Raw genomic sequence first — 13,590 nt, 5'->3', positions numbered from 1 at the left:
GAGACAACGCCCGATTTCCCTTTATCCAAATCTAGATGACATCCTGCACAAGCGCGGGAATTAACACACTACACAATTAAATGATACAGTGCTTACCTCATGTCTGCAGAACCATATTTTTTGTTCATTTTTGTATATAATGAGTCCAATTTTTAACTAATTCAATGTGATTTGATACATTGTTTCAATAAAAAGGGAAATAAGTTATGTATTTTTTTTTGGAGAAAAAAGAACCAAGGAAATCATCAAATACATGTACTCTATTAAAATTTGATAAATTTGTGAGTAGATATTGAATCTCTAAAAAGGTTTATTTTGGAAAATATCTAATATAGTAAATATAATAATAGTTTAATACGTTTAAACTACTTTTCCTAACATGACCTTGCACCATCGATAATGTGGGGAACAATGGGTAGTGAACAGCTTCATTTTTCAAAGTACATTAGTGTGTAATTGAATAATTCAAAAGTAACTGGAATAACATGCCTTTTTGAAAGTAATTAATTAAATTACCATTACATGTTATTGGAAATTTTGCCAATTACACATTACTTTTGATTTACATAAAAATTTGTAATTAATAACACTCAATTACCATTACAAATTACCACTACCCCATCCCTGATTCCTAGCAATAATCTAGAAAAAAATAAACCACATATTCACCGGCATGTGACCTAGAAGGTCGATATTACGCTTGCTTTTCTCTATATTGGACTAAAAATAAATCGTCCAATAAAATATCACGTTTTTCAGTTTGCTCGGCAAAGGCTTCCCACTAAAATCTTTGATTGGTACACCAAAGTAATATGTCTGTTTAAATTTGTCACTGATCAAGTGATAAAATAATTATTATTTTTGTTATTAGTAAGATGACAACAATTATTGTATATTATTGATAAAGTAAATATAACTACAACAATTTAAAAGTAAAAATCAGATTAAAGAAGTCTTACATTTGAGCACAGCATAATTATCTTTACAAACACTTAGGTTTTAATAACACTTTGTGCATTCTGTTAGATAAAAATCAAAAAAAATATTTTGATTCACTATCACGTTTTTCAATTGGCACTACTAGCAGTATATATATATATATATATATATATATATATATATATATATATATATATATAAGATATTCTTTATTTCCTCCAAATTAATGGAGAGTATTACATAGTTAAATTATAAACTCAGGTGAAAATAGAACAGAAACAAAACATAATTATATTTATCCATAATTGATAATTTTCAAAATAGACCATTACTGCATATAGCATTATTTCTCACTCATGAAATAATTAACCTCTATACGCTCAAAATTGAACCACCTGAGCCCTTCATCTTTGTACAGCAAAACATCACATAACAAATAGGTATGTTGCACTCTGCCACTTTTGTGACTTTATTGTTAACCAAATTTGGTTTGAAATAATCAGGAAAATGACAATAGATGATTATATAACAATAATTAATAAGTTCATAAAATTATGAATATTTAATTCTTTACCCATAATATTTTACAACTAAAATAATCCATAACTCCCATTACTGATGTAATCAATGATGTGATTGATTAGATAATTTATGACAAACATAATCCTTGTGGTCTGAAAGCGCCATGTACTTGATTAATTCTAATTAAATCAAGTTCAGACCCCAAGGAGGGAGGGAGAAAATTTTAAGTGGCAAAGTGCATTCCTATACCTTTAAAATGGACTAATATTTGCCAGGATATACATATGCCTTACAAACTTTAGTCCCATCAACATGCAAACACATACAAATACTATTCATGCATAGGTAAGGATATACATATGCCCCACCCAAAAAGATGTACAATGTAACCTAATACTTGTAATATATAGTAATCATAGGTAGGAACATACATATGTCTAACCCATTCAAAGCTTTGAATGAAAATAACAACTTATCTTTCAAATTATTTTAACGCATTATAAGTTATCAAGAAATATACATATGTTCCTGAATAACAGTGTATATCCATAAGTTCACAGTCAGTCTTTGCTCTCTCTATACTAGATTAACTGGTCTAATATAACTTTTGAATGCATCTGATTTCCATCGACCTAACAGTCTAATTTTGCTGTCGCTCATGCCAATGTCCGCACAGTGCGACGCCATGCCTATCCGGAAAGAATGGCTAGTAATGCGACTCATATCCAACTTTGCAAATGATAGACAGTTTTTTAATACCGCCGAAAGTTTACCCCTGGAAACTGGAATATTTGGTACATAACAAAAAAGTGGCCCATTTTGTACTCCTCTTAACTTAATGTAGTCTTCTAGGCATTGAACTGGACAATACTTTTTGTTACTTGCCGAGTGAATAGTGAGAAAAAATGGTTTGCCCATGTGATGTTTATATGTAACAAATTTGATAATTAAATGATCTTGCTGCCTGGAAATTTGATTAAACAGAATTAAATTTTTGTTAATTACCTTTTGACATGATGTTATTTCCCCAACTCTCAAGAATCCATAAAAGGCCAACAAAAACATTGCTTTAAACAAGGCCTTTTCAAATGCATTGGAAACTGTAACTGGTAAAAAGTCACAAATTTGATGCAAAATATTTTTTGTAATAGGTATTCTAACATATTGTGAAGGTTTAAGTTTGCGTGTTGATAAGAGCAATTTTTGTATTAAAAAAGACGAGCATGGATCCCCAAAACTGTTGAGCTTATGGATGTAACTAATAGCTGAGAGATATGATGAAATAGTTGTTGCAGCATAGTCCTTTGAAAATAGGTAGGCAACATAATATACCAATATGTGTTGCTTCACTGGGAACTCAATAATTAACTCGTATTTCTCGGCAAAATCTTTAAAAACTGTCCAAGCATGAGAGTACGAAGCTAAAGAAGAATTAGTAAGGCTCGCATCCAATAGTCTTTGTATGTCACCTCTTAATTTGGAAAGGGCGGTAGTGGAGATATGTTGACTGGATTGCTGTCGGCCCAGGGTGCCAGTTGTAAAAACTGATTTACCTTTGAACGAGAAAGACAATCACATAGTAAATTTTCTTTTGAAGTCAAATGCTGAGCTTTAAAATAAATATTAAACTTCAAGCATATCAAAACCAGTTTTCGCAAAAGAAACATGATGTGCTTATCTTTTGCTGTTTGTTTATTAATGACATGAACCAGTGCTTGATTGTCTGTGTTAAACAAAATGCACTTATTAGCCATATATTTTGACCAGACATCAACAGCCAAAACTATTGGGTATAATTCTAAAACTGCTATGTTCTGATTTCGCCAACTGTCATTCCATTCTCCTTTGAACCACTGACTACCAAAAACCGCAGCATACCCCACAGCTCCAGATGCATCTGTATATAACCTTAGTTCAGTTGAACTTAACCATATATCTGGGAAAAACATTGAAGAACCATTAAAATTACTCAAGAAATCATACCAGACACTTAAATCCTCCTTAACTTGTTTCGTCATCCTAATTCTATAATACTGCTTTTTTACTCCAATGGTCTGATCTATTAGCCTCCTTAAAAAGGCCCTGCCTGGCAACACTACATTACAAGCAAAATTCAATAAACCTGTAATTGACTGCAGCTGCTTTAATGTTAATTTAGATTGTTCCATCGCAAACTGGATTTTGTTGACACACTTTACAATTTTTTCCTTTGGTAATCTGCATTCCATTTTTGTTGAATCCAATTCATAACCCAGGTAAGTTATAACTTGGTTAGGACCACATGTTTTTTCAAGTGAAATGGGAACCCCAATATCTGAACACATATTCAAGAAAGATTTAAGCTTGTATACACATTGAGTTGGCGATATATCCACAATGATAAAGTCATCCAAAACATGTGATATACATGGTATACCAAGTTTATTTTGTGCTATCCATTGTAGGGCTGTTGAGAATCGCTCAAATATTTTACAAGATGAACTTAGACCAAACTGCAAACATGTATCAAAGTAATATTTACTCTTCCACTTGAACCCAAGAAACTGATACTGAGATTGATGAATATTTATAATTCTAAATGCTGACTTAATGTCAGTTTTACAACAGAAAGCACCTTTTCCACACTTTTTTATGAAATGAATAGCATCTGAAATAGATGAGTATTGAACAAATGACTCATCAGATGGTATGCCATCATTAATTGATTGATTTTCTGGGTATGACAAATGATGAATCATTCTAAATTCACCTGGCTCTTTCTTTTCAACCAAACCCAGTGGTGAACACTGTAAATTGGAAAATGGTTTATTTTCAAAAGGTCCTTGAACTCTACCAGCCGAAATTTCTTTTTGTATTTTTTGATCAATAATTTCTGGTCTTGTAAGAGCCGAATTTAAATTTTTTGACTCTATTCCAGGACATTCTCCAACAAAGCCTAAATAAAAACCCTTTGAAAAACCCTGAACTAAAAAATTAGTTTCATCTTCATCATACCCTGATAACCAATGAGCAAGTCTATTTACCTTGATTGGTGTTGGGCCCTTGCTTGGATGTGCCAAATAATTTTGATTGGTTATATTGTTTCCCTGTATTTGTACTACCTGTTTGGTTTTGATACCTCTGCATGATCCGAAAGGGCTGCTTGGCTTGCTTTGTACATTGAATAAAAGGGTGTGACCCGCCGCAGTTATAACATCTGTGTTGGAAACGACAAGAAAAGCCTGCTGAACAATTCTTACCTGAATGGTACTGGAAACAGACACCTCTTGGCATAGAGCTATATGACATATCTTTATGACTTTTGTTAGGTTTTGAAGATAGAGCTGTCGTCAGTCTGGCATTAACATATAACTCCATGTGTACATCACCCCATGAAACTTGTCCTTGGGCAACAAGCATCCTAAAATCGGTGTCGTAAGCTTTCCAATTGCCCTTGGCGTCTGCAATATCTCTGACTGATTCTAAATGTTTAGCTAATTTAGCTTGTTGTTCTGGGTATTTAATACAATAAATTGCAGCAAATCTATTCCATGCTGTAAGCCAGTCATGCATGGATGAGAGAGTTACCTCGCTTTGGGAATCGTTCTCTACCTGGTGGATTGTAAGCTTGCCTGGACTGTCACCATCTTCGACCTGTATAGATAACTTACCTTTCTTTTGTTTGTCTTTCGACAAAAGGCTTGCAAATTCTATATACTGGTTTGACCAAATTTTTGATTTAGTTTGATCCGATACCCTTGCATCAATTGGTACTGCTGTACTAACAAAACCTGTCGGACACTTACCAGCGATTTTCTCAGTGTGATCCACAACTACCGCTTCAACTGAGTGTTGAATAGCGTTGTCCAGATGTCTAGATTCTCTTACCAACCCGTCATTATCATTGTTGTTAGATGCCCCTAGAGGATTTATACTAATACTCCCCTGAGAATTTGAAGCACTGTTGCTGTTAATGTTGTTTATCAGCGTTGTCAACTCGTCTCTAATTGTGGCCGTCACCCGCTGGGTCACCTGTGCTGTGATGGTTTCCAGTACATCGGGGGATAAAGCTGGCGAAACGGATAAAGCTGGCGAAACCCCTTCCAAGTTCATTGATGTCCTGCGTTTCTTTTGTTTTGAGACTGTTGATGGTTTTGCGCGAGCTTGGCTTGTTCTTTTTGGTGGCATACTTATTCTTGATGACGATAACTAAAATTACAAATTCACTGATATTGGTTAGTAAACAATTGTCAACATCCGGTCTGAATAGATCGGAAAATATATGATAAAACATAAAAATTCCGGAATACTTAATTATTTTTTTTTTTTTTTTTTTTAATGTGTAGTTTATTGAATATTAACTGACAAACCTAAGGAAAGCATAAATGAAAAGTAGATTTAAAAATAAAATCCACTAACAACGCATGCATATAAAATTGTTGTAAATAAATTGTAATGTAATAAAATAAACCTCGGGGAAAAAAAAAAAAAAAATTAAATTTGTAAGGAAAACACAAATAAATTTGTGTTAAACACAAGTAAATTGTGTTTATTCCAATGCAATGAGATCCGCCTCAGGGAGGCAAAATTTTAAATTTGAAAAATCTCAGGAAAACACAAGTTCCAGTGCAATGAGATCCGCCTCAGGGAGGCAAAAATTAAATATGAAAAATCTCAGGAAAACACAAGTAAATTGTGATGATTCCATTGCAATGAGATCCGCCTCAGGGAGGCTAAAGAAATATGAAAAATCTCAGGAAAACACAAGTAAATTGTGTTGATTCCAGTGCAATGAGATCCGCCTCAGGGAGGCAAAAATTAAATATGAAAAATCTCTGGAAAACACAAGTAAATTGTGATGATTCCAGTGCAATGAGATCCGCCTCAGGGAGGCTAAAGAAATATGAAAAATCTCAGGAAAACACAAGTAAATTGTGTTGATTCCAGTGCAATGAGATCCGCCTCAGGGAGGCAAAAATTAAATATAAAAAATTTCAGGAAAACACAAGTAAATTGTGATGATTCCAGTGCAATGAGATCCGCCTCAGGGAGGCTAAAGAAATATGAAATATCTCTGGAAAACACCAATAAATTGTGATGATTCCAGTGCAATGGGATCCGCCTCAGAGAGGCAAAAATTACACATGAAAATTATAATGAAAACACTGGTAAATTATGCTTATTCCAGTGCAATGAGATCTGCCTCAGTGAGGCAATAAAAATTTGAAAATTTACAGGAAAACACAAGTAAATTATGATAAAACTATGTGATGGATATCAAATACGGAATTCCATTCCTTGCTTATTACAAGAAATAAAATAATACTAAATATGTATGTAGATCTACATATATAACGTTATAGATATATATATGATTACTTTGAAATTACAAGAAATAATCGCCCGAAACTTTAACGCATTCTAGACAAAATAAGTCCGCGCAAACTTCTATAGAGATGAACGTTGCCTTGTTTATTGAGGTGGACGCCGTCAAAAAGAAATTTATGGTCACACGCCTTGAACTTGGGCGAAGGGAAGAGGTCATTATGCTCCCAGAATGAAGCGAATTCAAATCTGTGCAGAGAAGATTTGAGAAGGATATTTACTTCATCCACAGTACTGTTGTAATCAAAACATTGCTTAAATCGTGGCAACAATTTACACACATGGATCTGAGCGACTCCAAATCTATAGTGCAGTACCGATACAAGAGATTCAATATTTGCTGCCAATTCTTCGGAAGACGTCGCACGTCGAACATCATTGCCCCCAACAATTAGAATTATGTTGCGAGGTTTTACTTTTTCAATGAAACTCGCATCCTCGCGGAGAATGCCCGAAATAGTGCGACCTCCCACTCCTCTATAAAATATCCTATGATTTACTCTTAGACCAAGATCCTCACAGTACCTAACATCCTCATTACTTACTAGGAATTGTTGAAAGCGGCGTACAATAGAATGACCCAATATATAAGTACTTTATTGGGCTCCATCAGTAAAATAAAACAAAAATATAATTAACCTTACCGCTTTATAGATCGCTTTGAAAATTTTCAATGCTTAGCTATCGGCGTCCTGAAAGAAGTGAGAACCCACGCTATTAAAATGACGCTCCAAAGATTTTACCGCGGAATAAATTCATTGGTTACCTCCGGCGACGTTGATTTTGTGTCCATATATGAAGATGCTGAATAACTTTTACAATACCGCAGGAAAGATAACTCTCGCGAACTTAACAGAAATCATCAATATGCATAAAATATTTTAAGAAATCTTAAAAATCATATGTATATTTTGATAGACATTTATAGAGTACGGCAATCTATTGCAAAGAAACCTCTGTTTTATACAACATAAATGCAACGATTGGCATAATCTGTTTCCATTTTGTATACGATATATTTTCAAAACTTGTACCATTGACACATCCCATAAGGGATAAAAACTGTAATTCTTGATCTTGATTTTCAAACAATATATATTCGTTGAAATCAGGAAATTGGAAAATGTTTACAAGCATAATTTGTCTGTCTTCTAAAAGATTATAACAGTTTACAACAAGGTGCATATTATAGCTATTTGTATCCTTATAACATAAATAACAAGTTTTACATAGTTTTCAGTGATGAAACTTGTATTAAAAAGTTGATCAACAGTCGTTTTTATAGTTCCTCTTTAGCAATCTGCCTAAGCTTATTAGACCACAAATTCGTAGGTATTCTACTAAAAAAGAGAGTTCAGGGTTTACACAGAGAGAGCTATGCCATTGTTTTTCTTCCTCTGCCCAAATTGTTTTGATAACCAATTTTGAATATATATATATATATATATATTTATTTACAGCTAGGAAAATTCCTTGGTTATCCGAGACGTATTTTCTCCCGTTGAATTCGACGGTGACGGAATATGAACTCAAATGGTACGGTGAAATTGATAACGCTACAGCACGTAGTTTGCTATTGTATGGAAGAACAATGACCTGGTCCGCTAGCAAAGATATTTTCCAGACGACAATCTCGATATGTTCCTTCATAGCGGACTTTGACTGTACAAAAATGATAAATGAAACATTTTATTAATACGATTTTCTGTAAAGCTATTAATTTTTATAAGTTTTATAGGTTGCGAAAACTTTTCATATATATGGTAATATATTTACCTTCTCCTGACGTGCCACCTCAATTGTCATGTCGAGAGCTCTACTGTAAGGTATACATCTATTTTCGTGAGATCTACTTGAGAAATTTTGGGGGCATTCAACAGCTGACACACCCTGTGCAGACTCGCATTTTTGGTTTAATGGTAAATCTAAGGATCCAATATTGAAATTAAAATCCTGAACTATATTTTTTCAAATTTGCGCATTTTTTTTTTATCTGCGCATTGTGCGCATTTTAGACCTGAAGAGATAAAAATCAGTTCTAATATGACCAAAAATCAATATTAAAATTGAAATTTACACAGCTCATAAAAATACAACAATTAGTATGCAAATTTAACTTACCATCGGAGGGGAAATTACCGTTGATATCTGAGACACATTTTTTACTACTGAAATCAACGGTAACGGAATATGGAGTGAAATCGTTTGGTGAGGTTGATAAAGCTTTAGCACGTAGTTTGCTATCTTCTGGAAGAGTAAACATATGATTCGTACAGGAGCTAATTGCACTGATATATTCGAGAAGGCAATCCCTGAATGTTTCCTTGTAATTTTTTTGCAGATATCAGACTCTCTTTAATTTCATTTATTGGTTTGAATCCATTTGAATTAAAAAAAGCACTCACGTACTTAAAACCGCTATTAATCCAATTTGTAAAGAACATTTTTTTTTTTTATACGTTATATTTCTTTTGAAACATATATTCTGAAACTGGATATTTTCTTGATCAATGTTTTTACAGTCATTAAAAGGGCTTATTACTTCTGTAAAAAAATTGTGAAGGTACTATTTGATATTCAGGTCTTGTGCGTTTGTCATATTATGTTTAATAGATAAGATATATCTACATTATACCTTTCTTTACAAGCGTTCAAGGGTTGATTTAAGTCATTGTTAGACTGAATGTTTTGAAACCCATGATGCTTTTAAAGCTTTGACCTTAGTTCCAAAGTCAGTGATACTAATCCCTCCATCTGAAATATGTCTTATTAGTGTTTTACGCTTTATTCTTTCTTTTTTCCCCCAAAGAAACGAGAAAATAATCTCTTTTACTTGTTTGAATATAGTTTGATCAGGGTTTTCAAGTACTGTTGCGACATTAAGAAGCTTAGAAACAATTAAAAAATTAATTATCTGGCATTTTCCAAAAAGTGTTAGTTTTCTTGTTTGCTAAAAGTCCAATATTTCCCCCTAAATCTCTCAGCTTACATTGCCAGTTTCGTCATCACACTCTATTTTATAATGCTATTTATAAATACCTAGACATTTTACTGTATTTATGTTTATTTTGATATTTTGTAACACAGCACAAAGGAAACAGAGTATTAAGTTCAAATAATTTTAATAAGGTTACGAAGCAAAAGATGAAGTAAATACAAATCAGGTAACATCTCGGTTATAAAGTCCAATAATAGTGTAAAAGTATAGTTATCGTTCCAAGCAACAGGTACACCGGATAACAAAGTCTCTGACTTTAAGGTATTAGGTTTCAGGATGGCTGAAGAGAATGCTCTTCCTCACTGGTGGTGCGTTGAGGACTGACTCTTCTGACCAAGTACGGGTATTATATTATTTGCGTCCGAAGAAACAATGAGGCGGTGTCTCTTCGTCTCGTAGTTGACAGATGTATGTACTAAGATGAAAGAACATTCACCCATTACTTTGATGTTTATGTCATAAGGCTCCACGAGGTCGGTGACCATGTCTAACTGAAATGAGGTGTTTAGCACCAAATGTCCATTTATAATCACCACGTCATGGTCAAGATGTCCTTGGTTGTCATCGGGTGTTTGTACACCCATCCATCAAACCTAAATGATGTATGCAGCACTAATTGTCCATTTATGACCTCCATGGCATGGTCAAAATGTCCTTGATTGTTATCGGGTGTTTGTACACCCATCCATCACTCCCGCGTAGAAAGAAAAGTGTGCTTCTCTGTACAGGTGTTAATGTCCACGAGAACAAGTATAAAATTGATAAATGCAACATAAACAAAGATTATAATAATAACACAATTTGTTTAGCCAATTGTGTTACAATTTTTTAAGGTTTCTTTTCTAAACTTGAGCTATTGAGGATTTCCTTTACAAAAAAATGGTATTGCTGATAGGGGATATCTACGAAAGCCGAGAAGGATCATTCGAGATTCGAGATTCGAAATACGAGATTCGAAATACGAGATTCGAGATTCGAAATTCGAGATTCAATATCTAAATTAACCAATCAAATCATGGATCTGAAACCTGTATCCTAGCAACATCAAACTGTTCTAAATAAAGATCATTCGTACATGCTCTTTCCTACAAATACATGTCTTAATAGCTCTTATATAGTGGTTATAAAATGGTTTAATTAACATCGATGAATTAACCCCACACAGTATAAACAATTAAATTAGAAATAACACTGTTGGCTTTGCGAATCTAAGTGGTTTTGTTTGCCCTGTATGTATTTCCCCCCGAACAATTTTAACCCGAAGTGTATTCGCCCCAACTGTGTAAAAATCGGCTCGCGAACAAAGATCTGTTTAATCTAAATGTTTTAGCTATGAAACGAAACTCAATGAAATAATCGGCATGTCAATATATAGGTTATGATAAAGTTTTAAACCATAGAAGATATAATGATTTACAGCCTCAAAGACAAAAATCCAGATAAGAATAGTGTATTGTAGGGTATGGCAATGCCATTGTCGATATGAGAGAGAGAGAGAGAGAGAGAGAGAGAGAGAGAGAGAGAGAGAGAGAGAGAGAGAGAGAGAGAGAGAGACAGACAGACAGACAGACAGACAGACAGACAGACAGACAGACACAGAGAGAGTTTTGTAGTGTCAAATTCAGTTTTGATTTAGAATTTGAAATTGATTTGATTTGTTACAAGCATATATAGACAATATTTAAGCCTCTATAACGAGAAAAGAGAGGAGGTAGCTAGGGTAGGGCAGACCAACTAGCAAGCTTTAATTTTAACTGTGTTAGCGCACCTGTGATTTACATCGACTCTCTCTCTCTCTCTCTCTCTCTCTCTCTCTCTCTCTCTCTCTCTCTCTCTCTCTCTCTCTCTCATCACCTAGCATTTCCTTTTCCATGAGGGGGTTTGGGGTATTTGTGATGTCTTACATTAGCTAGCGAAAATAATTAAAAAAACATGAAATTTTCTTTAAAGTGTGTGCGGATGTTGTACGCCAATAATCTGTTTTCAGTATATACATTTCAAGAGGGGGGGGGGGGGGGGCTATATAGTCCTCATTAATTTGTCAGTTATTCTGTCCCCACTTTGTTTTCTCTTCGTTTTCCAGGTTTTTTTTATTTGGCTCGGCAAATTAATATAAAACTTTCTGTGTAGCTCCATAACGATGCACTGTAGATAAATTATGAGTAGTTTTACTTTTGATAAACAGGTACATATCCGTACTTGATTTTTAATTTGACTCTTATAATCGGATTTAACATTCCAATAATTATAGGGTAGGAAAGAGTAGACGGGACTTTTTTGCGCATACCCTACTGTACCATTCATTCAACACAGGTATTAGCACTCATCGAGTTCTACTTGCTTTCCTTTTTTTATCTACTGGATTTAAAGCTATCAATTTTTTAAAATATTTTGAATTTATGGCCTGATTATATATAAATTAGAGCTGCGCTGGTGCATATATTTACCCAAATGGACCAACATATAACCAAATGAATCTAAAAATTTTGACAAAATTAGTTTTAAACGTACGACTCTTTTTCAATTCTAATCGGGTATGTCCTTTAGAAAAATCTTGAACCACAAACATTTTAGCAAATAAAACGACAATTGTTTCATTTTTTTATGGGGAGGGAGGTGGTGCCGGTAAAGGACATGTATTGTTTGTGGCAGTTGTGCTATACTCTCATTTGTTATAATAGGTAATACTACATATTGATATAAAATGAAAGTTTCCAATTACACTGTACATAGCTTCTATCACGCATTTTGACCCGTGCGATAGTTTAAAACAATTTTCAAAGCATTTAATGTAATTCAACCGATCATTTTTGAAATTTAATTTTCTGGATTCCCGCCTGATACGTCCGCCTCCATGGACATTAGAATTACATGTACGTTGACCATATGTACACATTAACTTAATCGGCTATGTTATGGGACGATAACATTTTTTATCAATGTTTTTGCAGGATATGTAACGAATAACAGCCTATTTGTGGGTTTTTGCACTGATTATTTGAGATAATTTGCCGCCATCTTTTATGCATTCCACACACCACTCACAGTTTCTTTATTTGGTGTTCTGTGTGTATGGCGACAAATTGGTAAATTTGCACCACTCACCCCTTGTAGCTTCATACTGATTACATTTTATCTGGCTAAGTGTAATGTAGTAGTATATTAAATACACACATCTTTGTTTGCAGTGCTTATTTACATCTTTAGAGATTTACTTACAAAAAAAGTAAACATTTATATGACTTATATGTAATTATTGTCAATTTTGGTGCGGTGGGGGGGGGGGGGTAGGAAACTACAGAGAAACTTAATTTGGCTGTGAAACATATGCTTTTATTCTTTCTTGTTGATATATCAATGAATGAATTATAACAAAATATATGTACAACAATTAATTTTGAAATATTCATGCACAATCAAATAAAAGGTTTTACTGTTCTCTGCACAATAAATCGGCAATGTGAACAAATTGGCACCCTAGCATCCCTACCTTTAATTGTAGAGAGTAGGTATCCTTCTATATTGAAAACAATTCCAAAAGTAAGACTCATAATAAGTTGTTTACTGAGGAAAAGGAAAAAAATTGTATTTATCAATAATTCCGTATGATGTGATAATATCTCAATGATTTGTTTATAATCATAGTACTAGTGTATCACTATATGCATACATAAAAACGATAAGTAATGCTTATATTTATTAGTGAAACAGGACAGATTATTTATATTTAGATTATTTAGATACATGTACTATGTAATCTTCATGCG

General features: G+C 33.7%; 1 long non-coding RNA gene across 2 annotated transcripts; it reads right to left on the bottom strand.

The window, feature by feature from the left end:
• Nucleotides 1–1,380: 1,380 nt before the first annotated feature.
• LOC117688309 (uncharacterized) lies at nucleotides 1,381–7,487 on the bottom strand. 2 transcript variants are annotated; one of them, XR_010714638.1, is made up of 3 exons: nucleotides 7,470–7,487; nucleotides 4,701–5,649; nucleotides 1,381–3,014 (listed from the first exon to the last, which is right to left on the bottom strand). It is a non-coding gene; the product is annotated as an uncharacterized lncRNA (long non-coding RNA). The 2 variants fall into 2 exon arrangements; XR_010714637.1 differs by lacking the exon at nucleotides 7,470–7,487 and having other exon boundaries at nucleotides 4,701–7,382.
• Nucleotides 7,488–13,590: the final 6,103 nt, after the last annotated feature.

This window comes from Magallana gigas, chromosome 6 (genome assembly GCF_963853765.1).
Source record: "Magallana gigas chromosome 6, xbMagGiga1.1, whole genome shotgun sequence".
Lineage (NCBI taxonomy): Eukaryota > Metazoa > Mollusca > Bivalvia > Ostreida > Ostreidae > Magallana > Magallana gigas.
The sequence above is the reverse complement of the archived record's forward strand: the minus strand, read 5'-3'. Positions and strand labels throughout refer to the sequence as shown.